Genomic DNA, 26275 nt, shown 5'->3' on the forward strand with positions numbered 1-26275 from the left:
ACCCCCACTGGTAGAAGTTAGAATGACTGGACAAAATGCAACACGCTTAATAATAATTCTGGCTCATCATGAAATGCAAACAGGCCCAGGGAATTCTTAAGCCTTCCCAGTCTTCACTGTAAGCATATAAATGCATCTGTGCTCCTATTCTGTAGCTTAACTCAGGGGAAACTTGATCCAAGTACATTTTGGCCTATTTTATACAACACATGCTAAACTACACTGCCTCTACATTGCTATTGCCTGGTTTGGCTTAGTGTATTTTGTGAACTCAGTGTGATGGAATGCCTAACAGATTGTGGGGGCAGCAAGACAGCTAAGAAGGAAACAGACCATTACAAAAAAGATGCTGAGTCTCAGAGTAACTGCACCTTAATTACACTAGGTACAACTTGTGTGGGAGAATTACTTTGGTAGGCTTTCAAGGCATTGCTTCTTTCCTCCACTATCTATAAAATTCTTTTACAGATAGTGGGGTAAATTGCTTTCCAGAAATCCTGGAAAAGCTGGTTTCCTTAGATTGCCAGACTCACAGGGCTAGGCGCTCAATCACTATGGTTTGTGAACTACAGTGTATAGTTAGTGTTGTTGTATGATGCCAGCCATTTATGATCATATTTTAACAGAGAGCAATGTGCAAGCCATTTTTGAACTTGCAGCTCTTGATATAAACTCTATTTTCATAATTTTGGCTGCAGAGACCCTAATTTAAATGAGGGCTGTGGGAAAGGAGAAAATGGTATTTTACTCCTCTGGAATTACTATGAACCATTAAAGAGAAACCTGAAGACATCTGGGTACGTGTGCATATCTATCTATCTATCTATCTGTCCAGAGGTGGATTTCAGCAGGTTCTGACCAGTTCTGGAGAATCAGTAGCGGAAATTTTGTGTAGTTCAGAGAACTGGTAATAAAAATTCTGACTGGCCCTGCCTATTCTCTTCCAGCTGATCGGGAGGAAATGGGGATTTTGCAGTAACCTTCTCCTGGATTGGGGAGGGAATGGAGATTTTATAGTATCCTTCCCCTGCCACACCCACCAAGCCATGCCACACCCACCAAGCCACACCCACAGAACCGGTAGTAAAAATTTTTGAAACCTACTACTCTGTCTGTCTGTCTGTCTGTCTGTCTGTCTGTCTGTCTGTCTGTCTATCTATCTATCTATCTATCTATCTATCTATCTATCTATCTATCTATCTATCCTTGTATCCTTCTTTCTATCTATCCTTCTATCCTTCCATCTATCTATCTATCTATCTATCTATCTATCTATCTATCTATCTATCTATCTATCTATCTATCTATCTATCTATCTATCTAGTTTTACATTTTGTGGCTAAAAGTGCCTTGTGTGTTTTAAGCAGAGCTTTGTCACACAGAGGAATGTTTAATTTCTCCTACACCATATCCCTGTTCCAATTGTGAAGTCACGTGCCTCCCTTAAAAAGCACTTATACTTTGTATATACATACACATATACACACACATGCACGCACACACAGAGTATGTGTCTCTGTGTATATCTGTTCTATTGTGTATTATATAACATATAATGAGTGAGCTTGTTGTTACAAAATATGGCTATACAAGTTAAAACAGGCTGAGAGTTTAATTTGCTATGTTACTAGAATGAAGAAGAAAAAAAAAAGAGGAACTCATTCTGGAATCTGCTTGGCAGTGAAATTTCCTATTTGCAAGGCAGCATTACTCCTGACCAGCATGCTCCTTCATTGTTGCAAAATAAAGTGAGTCATTCTCTTAACATGAGTCAGCTTGGAAATGATTAGCCTCAGAAGACTCCCCCCTCTATTAAAAGAAAGAATCTTGGCTTGTATTCTTACTTGACTTCAAGGGTATTGGGTGATGATCAGTGTTTCCAAAAAACCACTTCTTTTTTCAGGGCTCATTTAGTGTTGTGTCTTCCTTCTAGAGTTACAATTTGTGTTGAGGGCCCATCCTGATGTCTAGCTCTTTAAAGTTTTCCCACCTGGGCAAGTGCCCAGGAATTTTCTGCTTGTGGCATGACTTGTTCCTTTCTGGGGAGAACTGCCCAGGACTGGCTGTATCTGGATGGCTTAGTTGAGATGGTCAAAGTGATCCGTCTGCCACAAAGAGGGGAACTATTAGGGGACAGCAAAAGGCAAAACAAGTCAAAAGCAATTTTAGCATTTGCAAGTTATTGTCATATATCACTTACAATAGGACAGGGATGTACTGACCAGGAGGAAGGAAAAAAGAATAAGCTTCCCCTGATAATAAGGATTTTTTTTTCCATACAGTATTATTTTTTGTATGTATGTTCTGGAAACAGAAACATGGTTAGAATAAGACCTGTGGTAGCGCAGTGGTTAGAGTGCAATACTGTAAGCTACTTCTGCTGACTGTCGGCTGCCAACAGTTCAAGTCTGACCTGCTCAAGGTTGACTCAGCCTTCCATCCTTCCGAGGTCAGTACAATGAGGACCCAGATAGTTGGGGCCAAAATGCTCATTCTGTAAACCACTTAAAGAGGGCGGTAAAGCACTGAAGTGGTATAAAAGTCAAATGCTACTGCTATTTGAAAGTTTATCATTTTTCATGGGATAAATGTTTGCTTATTTAACCGTGAGGTGCACTGAAAACATTTCACCCCATCCTGAAAACTACTTGGTACTATAAGGAAGAAATTGATATGGGCCTAAAATATTTAAGATCCAATCTCCATTTGGAGATTGTCTCCTGATACATACCTTAAAACAGTGTATCAACAGGGGGAAGCACTGATGCTGTTGCCTAGTTAGGATAATGAAACGCCTGCGAAAAAACAAGCAAGCTCAGAGCACACCAAGGACGCCTGAGTACAAGGAGTCAATATCTCAGTTGGTCAACCATGAATAAGATAACCTTCAAGGGATTGTACCAACGAAACCTACAAGACTGGCCACCTGAACTCTGGAGGTTTACTGTCAAGTCATGCACAGACTTCTTGATATTTTGGTCTGCCGGAACAGGACAATTAGGTGACAGTGTTTAACCTGAGTTCATACCGTTAGTTTGGAATGCTGTCTGTTCCCTGCCAGATTTGACCACGCAGATAAATCTCGCCCCTCTTTGCAAACAAAAAGCAGCATGTCAAGGAAAGACCGTTATATACAATTTACATTACTGACTGCTAGTTGCAGTAGTGTTTACCCAGGGAAGTGTCCAAAAATATTTGCCCCTTTTCTGGATGACATTTGATCTAGTCTGAAGTTGTGTAGTCCTATTCACCATCTCTGAACTTGAAGTAGCTAACTAACTAGCAGTGTTGCAACAGGAAGCCCAGAAGAGCATTTGGATGGGGTGGTGATGGCAGTGGTGGTGGAATCCATCAGGAACATTTGGATGGAGAGAAACGAGGATGGAGAGAAACAAACGAGGATGGAGAGAAACATTTGGAGAGAGGAGAAACGAGGAAACTCACAGTGGGCCAAAGGGAAGAAGTATATAATTATACTTCACACCTCTTCTTCCTTTGGCCCACTGTGAGTTTCCAAATGCTGTTTCTAGAGCAGTGGTCACCAACTGGTGGTCCATGAGAAAATTTTGGTGGTCCGCAGAAAAATTATTTGTATTTTTTATATTGCAAGGGTCTGCAAACTACAGCCTCTGGGCTGGATATGTGCGCTAAATGCTTGGGTTACTGCAGAGTGTCTCCCCCTTTGGGGTCTTTTTGTGAGGGTCGGGGGAGGCAGAAAATTCTGACTTGGGGTGTTTTAGCCTCCTGGTGTGGGGCTTTGGGCAAAGGCTGGAGGGAAGTGTGGACCTTGTTCCAGTGGGACCGTATCATGGCCTGGAACTGTCTGACCATCTCAGCCTGCTGAGCCTGCAGGCGCCGGTATCTGGTCTTGCACTGCCATAGGTCTTCCCTCTGCTTGGAAAGCCTATGCTCGTAGTCCTCAGTGAGGTGCTTCTGCTGAGCCTCCTTCTCGGTTAGATCCAATTTGAACTGAGCCAGCTGTTTTGCGAACTCTTTCTCATGGTGGCTGCTTAGCTCCAACAACTGCTTCCTGTTGGAGCCCTAAGGAGCCCGGCCAGGCAGGCGAGGAATGGCTGGGAGGGGACGTGTGAATAGAGGCTGGCGAGGTGCCCCTCGACGTGAGTGACATCAAGTTGGCCATCCCCACCTAGTCACATGACCACCTAATCACGCCCACCCGTTAGCAGATCATATTAGTGGTCCACAGGATTTAAAATTACGAATTTAGTGGTCCCTGAGGTCTGAAAGGTTGGGGACCCCTGTTCTAGAGTACATTCTTACTCAGACAGAACTAGATCCATGCTTTTGGAGGACTCCGGTAGTGGCAAACCTAAAGGAGTCCTTGTTCATCTCCAGATGGTCATGAATCAGGGGAGGGCCTGTGGTGGCAAATCAGCCCTTGGCAATCCTGTTTGTCCTTGATTTCTTAATGAGGGGGAGGGACGGAAGGGGAAGAGCCCAAATGCAATTAAAAGTACGCAATCCTTCCTAAAGGATTCACTTTTGGAGTTCCATTTGTGCTTGGAACCACTCCTCGACTTTCTTCTTGTTAGGTAAGAATTTCATAATTTTAATGGGTGTATACGTGTGTATGTCGGAATATAGCAAAATTAACCACTTCATAAATGCTTGCGATCTGCACTGCACATTCATATAAAATCCATCTGTGCATGGTTTGAATATTTAGTTGCATGCAATTCCTGTTTGGAGAAGAAAACTTGCGCAACTTTGCTGGAATGACAATCCTTTTCAATCCTGATGTTGATGTTCAATCAGCAATACCTCCAGCACACTTCCCAGCAAGTGCTGTTGAACAGAGTGAAATTTAATCTTCAGTAAACATATATAATCTTGTGCTGCACAGGCGTGATGCAGCTCAAACAAAGACGTTTTGAATTCCAATGTCAGAAACAGTTGGATAGCTGATGACTTTCTTTTATGGAAGCGTTAAAGGCACAGAAACAAAACAAAACAAAACAAAAGATTTCTCGAAGCGATTGTATGAATGGGTTGCAAGTAAAACTCTTCAAGAACTTTTTTTTTGTTTTGTTTTAATTGCGCGTTTATTACAAATCTTTCCAGCCTGTTGCTCTCCAAACACTGCGGACTCTAACGCCTGCTATTCCTAAACCGCTCGGCAGAGTGGCTAGCAGTAGTAGAAGTCTATCTGATCAGATGCACCTATTTTCAAGTGGCAGTGCTACGGAAAGCGCGGGTTGGGGGGGGGGGGGAAGAAAAGGTTAGATGAGAGTCAAAAGCCAGAATCAAAACCAATCCGATTAAAGCTTAGAAAAGATCGGAGGAGCCGATCGTGGTTCTTAATATGCCCTGTTAATAACAGCGATCTCAGTAACGTCAGAACTAGGAGAAAACTAAACTTTGGCTTGCCAGTTCTAAAAAAGTGAAGGCAAGATTGCCCCGAGGGAAAATACTCGGCTGGCGAACCGAACTCCAGCCGAAACGGGGTAAAACCTGACAGTTTTGCCTCCCGAGGTTCTTGCCAAGCCGGATCCGGGCCAAGCGACCGCGAGGAAACCACCTCCCAACCCCGCATCCCGCTCCGACGACTCATCTAAGGGAAGCGAAGAATCCGGAGCCGAGCGAGAGGAAGGAGGCGTTTCCTTCTCGGTGTCCATCATCTCCCCAAAACCCCGCCCCTCCGGCCAATAGGAGGCCAGGGACGCTCTGATTGACGGGCCCGTGCGCGAATCCTCCGTCCTCCCCCCCCTCCCGCGGGGAATGTTTCTTTCCTAGCACGAGGGTGGGGGGGGGAGTTAACCCAGGAGTCCCGGGCACAGCAACAAGTCGGTGCGTCTATCTTGACGTTCGATCCGGACGGCCTCTCTCGCGCTCTCTCTCCCCCCCTCACCCCCCCCCCCATTGGAGCGTCCAACAGAGCATCCGAACGTTGGCGTTTCCCTGTCCGGTGCTTTGCCCCCCCCCCTCACTTCCACCAACCAGGCAAAGCAGGAGGCGCAGGGCGACGCTGCTGCGCGTGGAAGCGCTGCGGAGGGGGAAAAAAAAAAAGTTTGCAGGAAGCAGCTTCCTCCGATTCCCAACTTCTGCCTTGACAGATCTCGGAGGAGGAGGAGGAGGAGGCGGCGGCGAGGGAGCAGCGCGCCCCCGGTTCCTGGCCGGAGGCTTCTCGGAAGGGAATCCCCGTTTTCCAAGCCTGCGTGGTAAGGAGGATGCTGGGTTGCTCTGGGGAAGGGACCGTCCCTTTCGCTCCTCTCCCGGCCGCTCGGGAACCAGCCCAAACACGCGCGTGTCGCGTCTCCCACCTACCCCCACTGCCCACGCGCGGACCCGAATGGCTGCGCGGACGCGTTGACAAAACGCCGAGATTCGTAGTTAAGTAGCCAAGAGTTCCCCCCCCCCTTTTGACCGACGGGAGAGGAGAGGCTCCCGCGGTGCCTTGCAGGGCAGGGGTCCCTGAAGGTCTCCGGGGGTCCCTGTCCCGTCTCCCCACCACCACCATCATGAGATATTAGGGCGGGAGAAGCAGATCTTGGCCTTTCCACCCCGCGAAGTTGCTTTGCTCCGCGGAGAAGCTGGAAGCCTCCCACTCCGCCCTGGACGTTTGACAGCTTCCCCGGCGGCTAGGATCGCGTGCTTGCTCCCTGCCCTCCTGCGCTTTCGTGGGATCGCTTTCCTGTGAATGCAGCCGGTTTGTGGGGTTATTCAGTAAATCGTGGTTTAAATAAACCCTGGCTTAGCGCGACCTGCGAACTCGGCATGTGCTTTTGGACAGCCTGTCTTGAACTGTGCCATTAGATCCCGCCGGCTGCGCACCTTTTCTTGGAGGGTTTCTCCTTCCTTCCTTCCTTCCTTCCTCTCTCTCCCCCCCCAATGATCTGACTTTAATAAGAGGTAATTCTGCACATTAAACTTTACTCTTAAGTAGGATTTGCAGACTTTTGGAGCAGCGCTGGAAAAAAAAAAGTTGCAGTGCCAGAGGCAAGCTATTTACTCCCTGGGTTAGTGCAGTCGAGCCATGTGCAGTTGCTCTGGAATCAAGGTGTTGCACAGTGCATAGTGGGCTGCAACTCCTATCTAAGGAGATAATAAGTGTTATAATCCATTTGCAGGGTGTCAAATTTTAAGGGGAAACATAATCTTAAAAATAAGCATAGGCTGAGTTCAGGTGGCCTGTGGTAATTTACATAAGCTAATTGGTCCTTTATTTTGATTGCATTGAATTCCACCCACACATCCACAAGTGACCGAAGCAATTGCATTGTGTTAGCTTATTATTTACTATTACACAATTATTATGCACTTAAGTTCTTGGCTTGATTTGAGAGCATCTGAACTATGTCACTCTTACTATGTTTAGCTCTTGATAAATGCTCTTAAACTTCAGGGACCGACTTGTTACTTAACAGCAATTCTTCACTATTTTTAAACTACGCAGCAAAACTACAAAATGCTGCAATTTGGTTCGTGGATTGTTAGATCATAATGGCTAACTTCATATTACATTTCCTGAAAAATCCCAGGGTCTATGTTCAGGAAAGTGCCTAGCTTTTCTGTGTCTCCCTGGGCAATTCCGGTTGTGGGGACCCAATAGATTAAACTAGAACCCTGGGTCCACTTCTTTGGAAATATGTCACAATAAACGTGATTGAATTTACATCACATACGCTAAAAGGGGAATGAACAATTAGATGCCCATTTTACAATTGCTAAGTGAAATTACAAGGGAGCAGTTTTTGCTGTTGTAAACCCATTTTTTCAGGAAAGCATTATGTGTGGGATGAAAGTGTATAGAACAGTGCTGTGACATCACTACGCCTGAGGTGGTGATAAATACTCCTCTAGAGACAATTACAAATACAGCCAGCTAACTAGTCAAACATCCCACCAGTGTCATCCCAAGACAAAAGGTTTTGTAGTTAAATTTTTGGATGACATTGGCTTTTGTGGTTTGGTGATTCAACGTAAGATGCTTTTTAGATAATAAAAGTTTAATGATAATTTTAAGGTTTACTCTTGCGGCCATATCTGCTGTTAATGCTCCACTGTACTGTAATTTTAAACAACTTAAACTTAAACAACAACAATGCTATAGAGCACTGCATACCAGAACAAGTAGATACAAGAACAGTTTTTCCCCAAACACCATCACTCTGCTAAACAAATAATTCCCTCAACACTGTTGAACTATTTACTAAATCTGCACTATTATCTTCTCATAGTTTCTATCACCCATCGCCTTCCACTTATAACTGTATGACTGTAGCTTTGTTGCTTGTATCCTTACAATTTATATTTATATTGATTGTTTCCTGATTGCTTATTTGTACCCTATGACTATCATTAAGTGTTGTACCTTATGATTCTTGATGAATGTATCTTTTCTTTTATGTACACAGAGAGCATATGCACCAAGACAAATTCCTTGTGTGTCCACTCACACTTGGCCAATAATTTTTTTTTAACTTTGCACCCTTTGGATAGGAACTTCTTCACAGGTACTCCTTGACTTATGACCACAATTGAGCGTGAAATTTCTGTTGATAAGTGAGACAGTTGTTAGGTGAGATTTGCCCTGTTTTACAACTTTTCTTGCCACAGTTGCTAAGTGAATCTCTGCAGGTGTTAAGTTAACAACACGGGTGTTAAGGGAATCTGGCTTCCTTATTGACTTTGCTTGTCAGAAGGGTCCCCCTTTATTCATAAAATAACTGGGTTGGAAGGGAGCCTTGTAAGTCATCTAGCAGGAGACTCTATACCATTTCTGACAGATGGCAGTCCAATCTCTTCTTCTTGGAAGATTCCAGCGATGAAGCATCCACAACTGCTGAAGGCAAGCTGTTCCGTTGCTTGATTGTTCTCACTGTCGGGACACTGTCAGTGTCCTCTAGGACACTGCAGCCATCATAAATATGTGCCAATTGCAAAGCATCTGAATTTTGATTTTATGAACATGGGGATGTTGCAGTGATTGTATGGGTTTGAAAACTGGTCATTTTTCAGTGCTGTTGTAACTTAGAACGGTCACTAAACAAATGGTTGCAAGTCGAAGACTACCTGCATTCATTGAATTAGTTAAATCTCCGGTCTTTCATTTAGGAGCTGAAGATGGAGTATAATGCTTCCACCTCCAATTTTGCTCACAACAACCCTGTGTGGTAGATTGGGCTGAAAGGGAATTGCCGGCTCAAAGTTAGGGCTGGAGTAGAATCTGGATGTGGCTGAGCATGGCTGGCTGAGGAATTCTGGGAGTTGAAGTCCACAAGTCTTAAAAGTTGCCAAGTTTGGAGATCCCTGCTTTAAACAGTCCCTCTTCCATTCAGGGCATTCGCAGTAACTAACTGGCGATTCCTACTTTAAGCAAGGCCAAAATGTGAATCCAGACTGTTTTTTGTTTGTTTGTTTGCTTTTGCTAATCCTTATTAACTAAAACACCACTTAAAGGGCTATGTGAATGCAGAGAAGGACATATTGGCATTGCATGTACCAACATCTGGGCTAGATTATATGGAGTAATTTTAGGATAGGAGATGTTAATAGAATTGCTGGGTGGATAAAATTCTAGCACAGCAAGCCTTTTATCTTTTAACCATGAAGGCAGATTTTTATTCTCAGTGGATCAAAATGTATTTGCTCATCTGTCTTTAAATAGAAGGTAATTTTTCCCTCACTGTTTTACCATTAGCTAGTAGAGTCAAGGAAGATAATGATGCTTTAAGGATGAGAAGCTGGAGCAGTGTTGATTATATTGCTGGGCAAATGTTTCTAAAGATTTGCTGAATTTTGTCTGCCTAGGATCTTGTGTCCACTTTTAGCATTGGTACTCACTGGCTCAAAAAGCAATAGCATTTTTTTTTCATATCAGTACTTTGCTTATGCATTTCAATCAGAATTGCCAACTTCCCCTCCTCACCCTGTCCAGAAGCAGAGTGTTTGTGCAACAACTGTAGATATTTTGGAGAGAAAACTTTTTCCAGCCTCTGGAAATATGGTGATGGAAAAGCTTTACCCACAAAACAGCTGCTTGGCACACAGCTGTAACAAGCTTAGGAGCCCTGCTGGGATAATAGCTTATTAGCTTTTGAAGTATATTTTTAATTGCATTTATTTCTGAAACTACAATCCTTGTGGGAGGCAAGTCCAATTCATCTAAATGAGACTGGACTTTTATATAAAAATGCACAGGTTTGAGATACAAGATTTTTGATTGGGGAACCATGATGGGCTTTTGGTTTTTAATGTTGCTTAAAAGTGTTCTGCAAGAGTAGTTTGGTGCACAGGATATGGTACCAACCTAGAAGACAAGAGACTGTGAATTCTAGTCCTATCTTAGACATGAAGCTAGCTAGATGACCTTAGGCCAGTCACTTACTCTCTACCCTAGGAAACAGACAATGACAAATCATTTCTTTAAAATCTTGTCAAAAAAAAAAAAATACAAGGACTCACCTGGGTAGTCACTAGGGGTCAAGAATGACTTGGAAGGCATGTATACATACTTTGTATATATCCAGTAGCATATAAAATATATCCTTGTGCAGGTATCATAGTGAAGAAGGCATTCTAAAAATATAAAAATATGCTAGATTGCAGAAGATTTTGTTGGTAATATCTCATTCTTGTCTAAGAGGAACTAAGTAGTGAGAGGTCTGTAGTATAACTCGCATGCTTTATGTTAACTTGCTATCAATCTAGATTAGTCACTGACAAAGAATTGCAGTGGAAAGGTTGTATGGATAGGAGGCACCAATAAGTACAGACATGGTGGCTTATTCAATAAACCTAGCCATAGTTTATTTGGTAAACCAGATTTAAGCATCTTAAATCATAGCCTGTAAACCACAGTAACGAGTTGCTTCATATACTGTGCTGAAATCAAGCAAACCAATTTATGGCTTGATGCGACATGAGAACCAGGCCAATACAGGAGTACATGGAAATCAGCCCATACCTGTTATAAAGCAGTCTTCTATATTTCTATGAATAATATGGGCTATTAAAAGCTGTCATAATTACGTTGGATATGATTGCCCAATTCATTAGTTTGATAATTATTAAATAATTATTTTAATGTATCAGGGCAATATTCCAAAGTCGCTGTTCTCAGTTGACAGTCTTTAATTAGCCATAATTCTCTTAAAAACACAGCACATTTCTTTGCTATTATTCACAAGATTAAACAGTAAGCTCATACATAGCACAAGGTGTTTAATATACTGTTTAAAGATGATGTAATTCAAAAACTTCAATAGTATTTCAATAATTTAAAAAGCCAACGACATTAATACTGCCCTCTAATTTAGGACTGCTATAATATTAATTGTTGAATGGCAGATATTTGTAAATTAGCTAATTCCCCACTATCATGTTTTGCAGCCACATGAAAAGCTGAGAAATCAGAGCTAGAAGTTTACTGGCTTATTGGAAGAGCTTTGCAATAAGGCTTTGAAGAAAATTGCAGCCAAGGATCTTTGAGTTTGGAATTTGTTTCCCCCCAGTAGGTTTCTTGAGCAGAAAGATATTGACCCTGAGGGCATGTTACAAAGTTTATCTCTTCTCCCAGGCTTCCTCTGAGAAAAAAGGGCTTTCTTTGAATGAGGAGAATCTTTGGGTCAAACAGGACACGACAATAGCAGATCTGTGTGCTTAAATCCTTAAAGCTTTGTTTCACTCACAGATCAACTGTAAGGTGGGGTGGGGGGGACACTATGTTAACATCTCTAGGAGAATGAGGAGTGCTAAACTCTTCTCAGTTGCTATTGCACAATGCTCATTTGGAGCATGGATGATGGGAAATAAAACGAAGGAAAAAGAGAGAGAGATGGAGGAACAAAACCTTACTGGCAAGGCCTTCACCTTGTTTGGCATTAAAGGAGAGTGGGGAGACAGACGGATGCCTTTGAGTTGGGTTTTGACTCTTTATAATTTATGATGCCTGAACTAGTCCCTGCAATTTTCCTGGCACGGTTTTTGGGAAGTGGTTTGCCATTGCTTCCTTCCTAGAGCTGAGAGAGAGTGACCAACCGAAGATCAACCAGCTGGCTTTGTGCCTAAGGCGTACTAGAACTCACAGTCTCCCGGTTTCTAGTCTGAGGCCTTATCCACTGCGCCAGACTGGATCTCTAAAATCAGAAACTTTTTCTAATATGGTGGTTGCTTTTAGCAGTTCTGTATGTCTGATCCCGAGCAAGTTTGCGGGTTTAATTGAGAAGAAATCTAATCTGTCACTGATAAAATAATTGTGGATGTATGCGGGTTCAGCTACACAGAAAAATAAAATAGAAGAGAGATCATTTTGCCGTTTTGCCACCTTATCAGCTCATTGATTGTATGTCAGAATGTCCAAGGCTGCTAATCTCTGCTATCTACTGTGTTTTTCACATTATGTGCTCATCTCAAGTTGGTGGCTTCCAATACTATCACGGTTTCCTAAACCAAGGATAGCTGTTTAAGTAAACAAATATCCCTTTTCTTCGGCAAAGCTTTTTTTTTTGTCCTTGCCCTGAGGCAAGCAGGGGAAAGAAAGAGGGAGGAAAGGCAAAGTATGAATATATTTTAATGAAAGGATTGTGAGGAACTCAAATTGTAGAAGTTTCTCCACCATGCAGAAGCATGATGTACTGGTGAGCTGACGGCCATTTCTGTCATGCATCCATTCATACATTGTAATTGAGCCAAGAAGGAGCTTATGTCTCTATATGTCTCTAAGTGCAAATCCCCTTTTCTTTTGGAACATATAAACAATAAAATGCATTAACAATAAAATGTATTCTTAAGTAATGTTCTCTAAACCCGGGGTCTCCAACCCTGGCAACTTTAAGACTTGTGGACTTCAATTCCCAGAGTTCCTCAGCCAACAGTCTTAAAGTTGCCAAGGTTGGAGACCCCTGCTCTAAACGCAGTAGAAAACAAACACTTGAAGTGATTATAACCACCACCTTTTAACCGTTCATGGTGATCAACAGCTTTCACATATTTGTTTTCTTTCACAAAGGCGATAAACTCTAAATGCGACAGTTATATGCCTCCAACATTTTTGAATTAAAGTGAAGACCGTTGTAGATGTATCAATAATAGTAATTTGGCAGAAGGATCTGGGCAAATGGGATACCCTTGAAAGCTTCTGTTTGCACAGTGCAGTAATATTGTTCTAAAGCAGGGATTAGTAACCCACACACTGGAGCCTTGTGTATTTGTTCTCCTGAAATTCAATGATAAATCATAAAAAAAACCAGCGGCCTTTCTATTTTCAAGGAAAAACCAAAAAGAGCAAAAGTAATATGTGGTTAGCCTTGATGAACATATCTAGAAAAGATATTTCTGTGTTTGTCTCCGTGTGCATATGCTTGTGAAGGACAACTTAGCAGCACAAAAAATCATCATGCATCCTGTTTCATATGAGTGCTTACCACCTGTAGCCTTGGCTCTTGAAGAAGAAGAGGAAGAAGAAGAGGAGGAGGAGCGGGGTGAGGGGAAGTGTCTGGGAGCTATTACTAACAAGTTAGTTTTATCCTTTTCTAAAATGCCCCTTTACAGACTGATGTTTTTGGCCCTCTTAATTGGAAATCATAGAAGTTTTGCAGTTGTGCAATTCTGCTCACCGATTTGGGGACACCTTTCCTGAGTACAGGCAGTCCTCAACTTATGACCACAATTGAGCCCAAAATTTATGTTGCTAAGTGAGAAATTTGTTAAGTGAGTTTTGCCTCATTTTTACGACTTTTCTTGCCCTGCTTGTTAAGTGAATCACCACAGTTGTTAAATTAGTAACACGGTTGTTAAGTGAATCTGGCTTCTCCATTGACTTTGCTTGTCAGAAGGTCGCAGAAGAGGATCACGTGACTTCAGATCACTGCAACCGTCATAAATGTGAGTCAGTTGTCAAGCCTCCAAATGTAAATCATGTGACCATGGGGATGCTGCAAGGGTCATAAGTGTGAAAATGGTCATAAGTCACTTTTTTCAGTGCCATTGTAACTTTGAATGGTCACTAAGTGAACTGTTGTAAGTCTACCTGTATACCAATTGAATGGTTTTGTGTGATGCAATACGGGTAGTTCTTGATTTATGACTGGTTGCTTAGCAACCATTTGAAGTTCCGATAGACCAATCTGGGGTACTTACAACTGGTTCCGAAGTTCTGATGGCTGGAAGTCTCCCTCACCCCACCCCATCATGCAAATTGCATTTGGATGCTTGGTATTGAGCTCTTATTTATGCCCGATTGCAGCCTCACATGGGTCACAGCATTTACTAACAGTTTTTTGCAAAACTGACTCACAGTGAACCATTGGTTCACTTAACGACTGCGGCATTTGCTTTATGGCCATGGTGTTTGCTTAATGGCTGCCGCACAAAAGTTTGTAAAATCAGATCGGTTTCATGGGTGGCTCTTTTTAGAATTACCGTGATTTACAACCATGATGGGCAGGCTCCATTCATAAGGTAAGGACTACCTGTAGTCTCTGTTGCTAAGCTGGCAGAAGATTTGATACATGTGTCCTGTGTGTTTGGAAGATTTGGTAAATTGAAGTTGAAGTTGGTTGGTTGGTTGATTGATTGATTGAAGATTGATTGATTGTCAGCTTTCATTTGCCACCTACTTGAGCAAATCTAATTAACAGCAATTTTTAAAAAGCTGCAGAGATTATCTTCTAACAAACAAACAACAACAGAGTTGGAAGGGACCTTGGAGGCCTTCTAGTCCAACCCCCTGCCCAGGCAGGAAACCCTACATCATCTCAGACAGATGGTTATCCAACATTTTCTTAAAAATTTCCAGTGTTGGAGCATTCACAACTTTTGCAGGCAAGTCATTCCACTTATTAATTGTTCTAACTGTCAGGAAATTTCTCCTCAGTTCTAAGTTGCTTCTTTCCTTGATCAGTTTCCACCCATTGCTTCTTGTTCTACCCTCAGGTGCTTTGGAGAACAGCCCGACTCCCACTTCTCTGTGACAGCCCCTGAGATATTGGAACACTGCTATCATGTCTCCCCTAGTCCTTCTTTTCATTAAACTAGACATACCCAGTTCCTGCAATCGTTCTTCATATGTTTTAGCCTCCAGTCCCCTAATCATCTTTGTTGCTCTTCTCTGCACTCTTTCTAGAGTCTCAGCATCTTTTTTACATTGTGGCGACCAAAACTGAATGCAGTATTCCAAGTGTGGCCTTACCAAGGCATTATAAAGTGGCACTAACACTTCACGTGATCTTGATTCTATCCCTCTGTTTATGCAGCCCAGAACTGTGTTGGCTTTTTTAGCAGCAGCTGCACACTGCTGGCTCATATCTAAATGGTTGTCCACTAGGACTCCAAGATCCCTCTCACAGGTACTACTATTGAGCAAGGTACCACATATATGGTACCTGTGCATTTTGTTTTTTTTGCCTAAATGTAGAACCTTACTTTTTTCGCTGTTGAATTTCATTTTGTTCTGTGTCTTCAAAGGACAAGGTCCAGTTCCTGGCATCTTCTTTGAGAATATCATGAAGATTTTGAAAAGGAAGGCCAGGCCTCCTCTATCTTTGCCCACTAGCCAAAGAAGTAACATCACTAACTAGGAAGTCTCAGAAGTATCACTGCAAGGAGACCAGCCTGGTCCTTACAGTATATAGATTATTTATTATAGAGTTGCTGCAGGAAGTTACCTCTAGTTGTCTCTTTTACACAGGGTGGATAAAAATCGATTAATTTTTTTTTTAAAAAAATCAAATTTTAAAAAAAGTTAAATCAGATTTTTTTTATTTAAAATGGATTTTTTTAAAATCAAATTTACTTTAATAAAATGCTTTTGGAGTAAAAATAATTTAGTTTATTCAGCATGAAAGGGAGCTTGGTTATGTAGCATGAGGCTGTATATTTTGCAATATTGGGACTGTCGGTGAGTTAACAGCAGGTCAGAGGAGGAGCTGCTGCGGGACAGAGATGACAGCTGCTCTTTAAAAGTTATCATTTAAATTGAATTGTTAAACCGATTTAAGCCTTTTTACTAGTGATTTAAATTGTGGTTTAAATTGACTTGATTTTAATCAAATCCACCCTGCTTTTACGCGAACCATCCATTTAAATTGGTATTTTCTCCTCTTCCCGCCTAAATTCTCCTCCTTGTGTCTGCGTTCTGCATGTACTAAAATGAGTTACAGTGGAGCAGGTAGAACATTCTGAAACACTCAAAATTTGTAACAAGAATGTCTGTTTTCTGCAGCTTTGGTATACACAGCAATTTCTGAAGATTAAGGACGCAGCTTCCACTTAGTCCCTAGACTTAATGTGGCATTCTTAGTTTGATAACTGTAGAGTGAAAGTGCAGTGGAGATTCTCAGTGGGAGAAGGAGTTGGAGAGTTCCTGTCTTGATTGCAACTAATTTCCACTAAACAGGAAGCCAGTCTGGAGGGCTAAAGCTGAAAAGATTGGAAAGTCCTTGCTATTCAATTAAATCATCTCCACTTTTTCACAAAGACAAAGATGCTTCTCAGGAGCAGCACGGGGCCTTAATGGGGTTCTGATCAGGCGCTGGTGTTTTTAAGATCTTCGAAAATTTCACAACATTTGGGTTTGTTTTGCCATTGCAACAAGAGAGGGATTTCCAACCCACGCCAGGTATGCAGCTGGTAGCAGAGCTTTCTTGACATGGGAGAAACAGAGGGAAGCCGCTATGTTGCACCCTCTGAGACAGAAGCTAGGAGAGCCTCACTCTTGTGAGTCAGCCGGGTGCAAATATTCTTCCTTGTGGCGTCTTCCTTACCTGCAGTTTTGCAGAGCGATCATGGAGGGGTTGGCAGTGTAAATGTCCACAGATTTGTATGTGGTTTGCAAGCCTCTGTAGGTAAGGAGCTATTTGCATATTGTGGATATGGCTGTGGTCTGCCAATTTTGGGAAGCTCAGGCTAGAACAGTGTTTGCATGCTATTTTCTTTTTAATGGCTATAATTCAGGGGACTGCACCATGATCATTTAATTGCAGTTTGTTCTCTCAAGCCATAAGACCAGTGGTGGGATTCAGCTGGTTCGCACCACTTCGGGAGAACCGGTTGTTAACTTTCTGAGCAGTTTGGCAAACTGGTTGTTGGAAGAAGTCATTAGGGCAGAGAACCGGTTGTTAAATTACTTGAATCCCACCACTGCATAAGACTTGCAGTTTTACTTGACCAAAAACTTTGAAAGCATTTTGAGGGTTGTCTTTGGATCCATTTCTTGGCCTTTTCCCACTAAAAACATTGCTTCTCTCTGGGAGAATCAACTTTGATGATCTGCGCCTTGTAGTTAGAGAGCAGCACAAATCCTCCTGATGTAGCCAGTGGTTGGCTGTAACCGATTTAACAACCGGTTCCGTGCGCGCCTAAGGCGCTTGTACGCAGCTTTCAAAATACAGCAATTTGAAGCTCAGCTGCTTATCTTCTGAGGCAGCCCTGTAAGTAGAACAGCGGAGGTGTGGAAATCAGCTGTGTCGCGTGAATCAGCTAAGCCAGAAAGAAGGAAATATAAAACAGGATAGAGCAGGGGCCACTGATTGTCGGAACTACCGTTTCACTCGAACTGGTCCAAACCCGCAGCAGCCCACCACTGGATGTAGCTCTAGATGTAGCTAATATGTGAAGCCTCTGATCTACTATTAGAAGGTTCTTGGGTTTTGCACCCCTTTGCACCATAAGGAAGAAAATAGCAACAAATTAATTCTATCTGGAATGGTAATGATAGCGGTCATTCATCTGTATCATGCAGGAACTCTTCTCCTCAACAGAAATGAGCTTCTTTTTCCTTCATTGCTGAGATCTTACTCTTTTCCATAGAGCAGATGGCCAAAGCCAGTTTCTTAGCTTCGGCATGTAAGGATGATTTAGTGTTAAGGCTGTGAGATTAAATTGGTTATGCTTGGACCTTGAAAAAGACTTTTGGGATTGTAAGAGAATAGTTTATCTGAAGGACACAATCTGCAGCTAGAGAGTTTTCTTGAAAAGGAGGAGGATATATATGTGGGCCTGTATCCGGGGTACAATAACCAGTGTTAAAGCGAGCTTTGGTTGAGTTATTAAATTTGGTTAATTGCATCACAGTTATATCAATTTAGAAAATAGTGAAATATTTCCCACTTAACCGACTATATTCTTTGGGGTAGAAAGGGAGTCATTCAGCATACATATATGTACTGTCTAGTACAGGGGTCTCCAACCTTGGCAACTTTAAGACTTGTGGACTTCCAACTCCCAGAGTTCCTCAGCCATCAAAGCTTGCTTCAACTTGTGGAGTTGAAGTCCATAAGTCTTAAAGTTGCCAAGATTGGAGACCCTTGATCTAGTAGATTTTGGTGCATCATAATGATGCCATAAACATATCTAGCTCTTACTTAGCACCTAAGTCAGAAGGGAGATTTTCTTGCCAAAAATCTGAATAATCGAGAACTCAAATTATTTTACTTCCTTCTCATTTCATCTCGTAACAGGCATGGAATAGCCACTCAAAATTTATGTTAAGGGATTTATTTATTTATTTATTAAATTTTTATACCGCCCTTCTCCCGAAGGACTCAGGGCGGTGTACAGCCAGAAATAAAATACAAAATATGTACAGTTAAAAACGAATTAAAACATAGCAAAATTACGAAAACGGCTGATAATTAAAATTAAAATTTAAAATATTTAAAATATTAATAAAACCCCAGTTTAAAATCAAACTATTATGCCAGTCCCGCTTGAATAAATAAGTATGTTTTTAGCTCACGACGGAAGGTCCGAAGATCAGGCACTTGACATAGGCCAGGGGGGAGTTCATTCCAGAGCGTCGATGCTCCCACAGAGAAGGCCCTACTCCTGGGGGCTTCCAGCCAACACTGTTTAGTGGACGGCACCCCGAGGAGACCCTCTCTATGAGAGCATACGGGTCGGTGGGAGGCATAGGGTAACAGCAGGCGGTCTCATAAGTACTCGGGTCCTAAGCCATGGAGCGCTTTAAAGGTGGTAACCAAAATCTTGAAGCGCACCCGAAAGACCACAGGAAGCCAGTGCAGACTACGGAGCAATGGTGTTACGTGGGAGCCACGAGCGGCTCCCATTACTACTCGTGCAGCCGCATTCTGGACTAACTGCAGCCTCCGGGTGCACCTCAAGGGCAGCCCCATGTAGAGAGCATTGCAGTAATCCAACCGAGACGTAACCAGAGCGTGAGTGACTGTGCATAAGGCATCCCGGTCAAGGAAGGGACGCAACTGGCGGACCAAGCGAACTTGGTAAAAGGCCCTCCTGGAGGCGGCCGCCAGATGTTCATCAAAGGACAGCCGTCCATCCAGGAGGACGCCCAAGTTGCGAACCACCTCCTTTGGGGCCACTAACCGCTTCAACAGTCAGCTGCGGATGCAGCTGACTGTACCGGGGTGCCGGCATCCACAGCCACTCCGTCTTGGAGGGATTGAGCTTGAGTCTGTTTCTCCCCATCCAGACCCGTACAGCTTCCAGGCACCGGGACAGCACTTCGACCGCTTCGTTGGGGTGGTCCGGGGTGGAAAAGTACAGCTGAGTATCATCAGCGTACAGATGATAACTCACCCCGAAACCACTGATGACCTCACCCAGCGGCTTCATATAGATGTTGAACAGGGTAGGCGAGAGAATCGACCCCTGAGGTACCCCACAAGTGAGGCGCCTCGCGGATGACCTCTGCCCCCCTGTCAACACCGTCTGCGACCGGTCGGAGAGATAGGAGGAGAACCACCGATAAAGGGTGCCTCCCACTCCCAATCCCTCCAACCGGCACAGCAGGATACCATGGTCGATGGTATCAAAAGCCGCTGAGAGATCTAATAGGACCAAGGCAGAGGAACAACCCCTGTCCCTGTCCCTCCAGAGGTCATCCACCAACGCAACCAAAGCCGTCTCCGTGCTGTAACCGGGTCGGAAGCCGGACTGGAACGGGTCTAGATAGACGCTCTTTGTATGCTCTTTGTATCTCTTTATGGCGCCAGAATGAACTGCTGTCAAAATGAACTGCCAGTGAATGAGCTGGGTGATGGTGGGTGGGCTTTGAGTCAATTGAAAAGCATGAAGGTCCATGTTCAGTTGTGCGATTCTGTCAAGGCTCTGAAAGATCGGCCTCCAAAAGCAAATCTAGTGGTTGTGATTTTGGACAAGGACCTGAGAGATCCATATCCATGCTGAGTTTTTAGAAGTTCACTGAAAGACATTGAACTAATCACTGTTTCTCAGCCCAATTGATATCATAAAGATAACATTGGAGGAAAACTATGTGGTTCTTAACCTTCTGGAGATAAAATAGACTTTGCACGTAAAATATGGACAGAAAACATTCCTTTTTCTACTAATAATTTAGCATCCATTTTTTACTGTACTGTTTTCTGGAATATTTTCTGGAATATTAACAACCAGCTTTCTTAAAAGCATGCAAAACCTGATCTTTTATATGAGAAAAGGAAGAACATTTCTTGTCCAGCTCAGCTTTGAGTACATTCTTGCCTCCGATCTAAAATAGGGTCACAGTTTCCCCCCCAACTTAGTGCCTTCCAGATGTGCTGAGCATCTGTCTGAGGGAGAGTAGTAAAACTACACCCCTGTGCTAGAGAACCTCAGGTCAGAGAAGGTTGGTCCAGCTCCAGAAGTCTTTGTCTTGGCACGCTTGTCTTTCATGAGTGATGATGACCAAGTTGATTAATCACCTTCTGTATCAACTCTAATATAAAAGCAAGTGCTTCAATGTTAGGCTTGTGAGGCACAATTGGGAGAAAGGCTGTCTCTTCTTGTAGAGGAAGTTCCTTTTGACTCATTGTTTTAGAAGTGTTGTACTTAAAAGTCTTTTCCACATGTGTGGAAGAAGTTTCCTAATTCTGATAGGCGTTTTTAATCTTTTATGGGAAGTTGCTCAGCTGATTGTTTTAACATTATTATTATTATTATTTTCTTAATGCCAGAAAGTTCGCTTTAGTTGTTCTGGAGATGACTGTGGAACAAAAAGGTTCTAATTGACATGAGTGTAACATAGCAAATTTTCTAATCTTTAACCTGCAAAAGTTAATGTTCAGAATCTATCTGTAGGCGTCGTCCGTGTTTGTGCACAACTTTTGGGTGCGAATTTGCAAAACTGTAAAAGAGGGTACGAAAACAGAAAGAGAGGCCAATCTGGAAAAGATTAAGCTGGCTTGTTTCTCTGATAGGGAGTTTCCCATAGAAACTTTATTTAGACAGTATTAGGAGCTTTTATCTCTGGAAATTAATTGCATCAAAAGGTTATGAGACAGTGACTTAGATAAGACCTTTTTACCTAGCTAAATAAACATGGTAAAATATATCATGTGGGTGTTGCCATTTTTGTCATGAATATAAAATCCCTTGCTGGGATGTTGATTGCATATGTATTGTCCTGATTTGAGCCAAACCTAAATAAAAATTTAGCATGTGTTACGATATGCCAAAACCAGGAATCTTCTCCCCCTACCTAGAATCAAATCAATGGACAAAACCAGAGTGCAAGAAATATGTACATATGTGCATAATCATATTAGGACAATACTTGAGAATTTATTTCAATCCTGAAGACTGACTGCCTTCTTGGCAGAAAGGGGCAGTTATGTGAACACATATGCCAAATGCCAAGCTTGGTGATATGTTAACAAAAGATTGTGCTATCTTCTTTGTAGATGTTTTCTAAACAGACACCCTAAATACATTTACTGGGTGACTCAAACTTGGGGAAAAAAACATGCAAAAAAGGATTAATTTTCTTCTGCTGTTGTCTTTACACTTATCCATATCTAGGTTCTCAGGACTACAATTAATCTTTAAAATATGCAAGAGGTAACTTAATTAAGGGTTTCTGTCTCTTATCTACTTTTAACTTTTAAACAATATATTTTTTCTATTGTTGTAAGATGCATCATAGTTGAAGGTTTAAAATGGGGTCTTTTTAAAAAAAGCTAATGGGCACATTTCAGGGTTTTAAGGTAATACTATATGTGGCGTCAACTCTTGAAGGTAGGCTAGGAAACTGACTCTAAAAGTTTATTTGTAACCATATTTTTTTGATTTAGGCTAAGTATCCGAATCAGTGTTTTCCTCTTTCCCCTTCAAATACCTCATGGGGATAGGACAAAATAATTTGACTTTCTTTCTAATGTTTTCTTTATTTCCCAGGCTTAGGGCATGCATTGGTATACATTTTTGCTAATCTTCACTGCATAGTTTCTGCAGAGTCATATCTGTACCTCTCTAAACCAAAAGACTATGGAGAAATATAGTGGAATAAAACAGAAGGTTGTGGGAGGCTACTTCTATTATTAAAAAGTGCAGGCTAACAAGTTCAGAAAATTAGTGTTACAAATTTAAACTAAATCAGTGTTACAAATTTAAACTAGAGAGTGCCGTGGCGCGACAGCTACCCCAATACCTGGATGAAGATGTCTATCTAGACCCGTTCCAGTCCGGCTTCCGACCCAGATACAGCACGGAGACAGCTTTGGTCGCATTGGTGGATGATCTCTGGAGGGCCAGGGACAGGGGTTATTCCTCTGCCCTGGTCCTATTAGACCTCTCAGCGGCGTTCGATACCATCGACCATGGTATCTTGCTGCGCCGGTTGGGGGGATTGGGAGTGGGAGGCACCGTATATCGGTGGTTCTCCTCCTATCTCTCCGACCGGACGCAGACGGTGTTGACGGGGGGGGGCAGAGGTCGACCGCGAGGTGCCTCACTTGTGGGGTCCCTCAGGGGTCGATTCTCTCGCCCCTGCTGTTCAACATCTACATGAAGCCGTTGGGTGAGATCATCAGTGGCTTCGGGGTGAGATACCAGCAGTACGCTGATGACACCCAGCTGTACTTTTCCACCCCGGGCCACCCTAATGAAGTTGTTGAAGTGCTGTCCCGGTGTTTGGAAGCCGTACGGGTCTGGATGGGGAGAAACAGGCTCAAGCTTAATCCCTCCAAGACGGAGTGGCTGTGGATGCCGGCATTCCGATTCAGTCAGCTGCAGCCGCAGCTGGCTGTCGGAGGCGAGTTATTGGCCCCAAAGGATAGGGTGCGCAACTTAGGTGTCCTCCTGGATGATCGGCTGTCGTTTGAAGATCATTTGACGGCCGTCTCCAGGAGGGCCTTCCACCAGGTTCACCTGGTTCGGCAGTTGCGCCCCTTCCTTGATCGGGATGCCTTATGCACAGTCACTCATGCGCTCGTTACCTCTCGCTTGGATTACTGTAATGCTCTCTACATGGGGCTCCCCTTGAAGTGCACTCGGAGGCTTCAGTTAGTCCAGAATGCAGCTGCGCGGGTGATAGAGGGAGCTACGCGTAGCTCCCATGTAACACCGCTCCTGCGCAGACTGCACTGGCTGCCTGTGGCCTTTCGAGTGCACTTTAAGGTGTTGGTTATGACCTTTAAAGCGCTCCATGGCTTAGGACCTGGGTACTTACGGGACCGCCTGCTGTTACCACATGCCTCCCACCGACCCGTACGCTCCCATAGAGAGGGACTTCTCAGGGTGCCGTCTGCCAAACAATGTCGGCTGGCGGCCCCCAGGGGAAGGGCCTTCTCTGTGGGGGCTCCCACACTCTGGAACGAGCTTCCCCCAGGTTTACGTCAAATACCTGACCTTCGGACATTCCGTCGCGAACTGAAGACACATCTCTTTATTCGCGCGGGGCTGGCTTAAATTGGATTTTTAATGCGAAATTTTATTAATTTTTAAACGGGGTTTTTAGTTTACGGTAATTTTAATTTCAGGCTAATTTAAATAAGTTTTTTAAATGGTATTTTAACCTGTATATTTGTATTGTTGGTTTTATCTTGCCTGTACACCGCCCTGAGTCCTTTGGGAGAAGGGCGGTATAAAAATCAAATAAATAAATAAATAAATAAAATAAAACTACAAATTGAACTAGGCCAATGGCAGGACACTAAAGAGGATATATGTGTTTGCGTATGTGTGGAAATTTTGTCTGCTCTAGTTTTAAATAGTAATATGAATGGAATTTTATTCCTGAGAGAATACATCATTAGGCACTGTAAAGTTGTGCTAGTTTTGTGAAGTAAAGCAGCATCAAATATTATTCTAGAAATGTATTTCCCTCCACTGTTGTTGTATTAAGTTAGATGTTAACCTCTGTGGAGATTCTCAGTCATCCAAGTCATGGTTGTCCCAAAGGTGCTTCTTCAAGACACAACTGGACTTTGTTTTCCTCCCCAAAGTCCAGTTGCCCTTTGAAAAAGCACCTTTGGGTTAGATTGTATTTAATATTGTATTAAATCATCTTGTTGGAACCCCCAACTGTCTTACAGCCTGAGCTAAACTACATCACACCCATTGAGAGCATTACTGACATAAAAGCATCTGGTAGGAATCCCATGATGCAAATTTGGCAAGGCATATTTCCTGTTCTGAATAAATTGAAGACTCCTGCTATTGACCAAACATTTCAGACCAGCTTTTCCAACTCTATCAACTTTAGGAATGTAATAGGATACTTTATATCAGGGGTGTCCAAACTTGGTCCCTTTAAGACTTTTGGACTTCAACTCCCAGAGTTCCTCAGCCAGCTTTGCTGGCTGAGGGACTCTGGGAGTTGAAGTCCAAAAGTCTTAAAGGGACCAAGTTTGGACACCCCTGCTTTATATGATCTTAAGAGTGTTCCTCCATTTAACCTAGGGTGGGCAATTTTAATATTTGAGCCATATTGTGATTTTTGAGAACACGTTGTGGAGACTCTCACAAATAACCATTTGCAGAAATGGAATTGGTAACTTTGCTGTCTTTTAACATCTTGAAGTCCTACATTGTTTCCTACTTTTGTTTGTTGGGGTAGAGAAGCATTCCTCAACCTGGGTGGACTTCAGCTCCCAGAATTCCGCAAATCTTAGCTGAAGTCTACGGAAGAATTCTGGGAGTTGAAGTCCATTTATCTGAAAGCTGAGGAACATTGGGGTAGAGGCATACATTGGCAAGGGAGCCAGATTAGTTATTTTGGTCCAAGAATGGCTAGATTAATTCTGCTGATTTATATCTATACTAACCATTGTCCCTGGATTGATTAAAACTTTTTTTTTCTCTTTCCACAACTCAGAGACACCAGAGGTTGAACCAAGGATCTCTTTGTACAAAAGAGATGCTATTAGACAGAAATAAAAATTTACAAACTGTCCTTGGAGCGGTTGACTAGATGCAGTATCAATTGCAGAGCAGGATGAATTTGGGTTACTGCAGGGAGGAAAAAGAAAAGCCTCTATTTTTTCTTAGGGTATAATTATGTGCATTTTGCGGCTTCCTGTAATTTGACAGAACACACAGCAGTGTGTTACCTTTAAAAAGAAAAAAAAACAAACCCGTTTCAAGCATCATGTGAGAGTGGAAGAAAGCAGATCTGGGAGTGACATAACCCATCCAGTTTTGGCACTCCTCCAGTTCCCATAGCCTTTAGCTGAGATTTGTGGAAACGTCTTATTAAATGTAGCTGAAACCGAGTAACTCTCAGCCCTTGCTGCAATTCTCTCCTTGGGATTTTGCTAGTAAAATTGAGAAGCTATTTTAGCTTCGTAGAAATGAAATGTTCACGGTCTTGTAAAGTTCAGCCTGTTTCCCAAGAGTTTATAAAAGTTGCTGTTTATGATTTTGGTGATCAAGCTCAGTCTGAAAGGAAGAAGGTTATTTGCTTGGAATGTCTTGGTAATAACTAATAATCACATTATTTAGCTTCTTTGCTTCTTCTGTGAGCAGATTCAGCAGGAAGAATTATATTCTTAGTAGAATATAATACAGAGACAGACTAAAGAACACCATGGCTCTGCACTTAAGAATTTCATGTTGGGAAAAACACTGCTTTTTAAAGAAATATTTCACCCAGCTATTTTACAATTCCTGCTAAATTAAAATGTCATTAAAAATGACAAAATCTGTAAATATTACTCCATATAGTCTGGACTCATCATTTTCAGAGCATAGATTAATCATATAAGTGGTTGCATAATTCTGAATGCCAACATTGGTGTGATATCAGAGCTACATTGTTATTGAATAATCCAAAATAAAGTGAACCAAATACTGAATTTCCAAGACATTATATTCCACTTAATCAGCTTTGTGGGACTTTCCCAGTTGCACTTTGTTTTTTAAAGCCACAGAATGTCACATTTTTTACATATGTTTGATCCTAAAGCAATGCATCTTTGAGCATATGTGTTACGTTATTCCCCAGTGGGCTAGGCAAACTCCAATTAAATGTGCCCAAGAATTGAAGATTGCTGATAAGTAAAAACTTATAGAAAAAAAATGAGAAGCGGTTACAAAACTATTAAGCATCACATCACAT

The 26275-nt window shown here is 42.5% G+C and overlaps 1 protein-coding gene across 3 annotated transcripts in view; it reads left to right on the top strand.

Annotated features, from left to right (window-relative positions):
- The first annotated feature begins 4534 nt into the window (after nucleotides 1-4534).
- Nucleotides 4535-26275, top strand: part of TGFBR3 (transforming growth factor beta receptor 3) — a 195654-nt gene continuing 173913 nt past the window's right edge. For 2 of the 3 annotated variants that reach the window (XM_058174718.1, XM_058174720.1), the window contains exon 1: nucleotides 5890-6179. The gene's annotated coding sequence lies outside the window, so the exon portion shown is untranslated. Of the gene's footprint in view, nucleotides 4554-5889; nucleotides 6180-26275 lie in introns of those variants that run through there. The other variant, XM_058174719.1, reaches the window with a different exon arrangement.

This window comes from Ahaetulla prasina, chromosome 3, assembly GCF_028640845.1.
Source record: "Ahaetulla prasina isolate Xishuangbanna chromosome 3, ASM2864084v1, whole genome shotgun sequence".
NCBI lineage: Eukaryota > Metazoa > Chordata > Lepidosauria > Squamata > Colubridae > Ahaetulla > Ahaetulla prasina.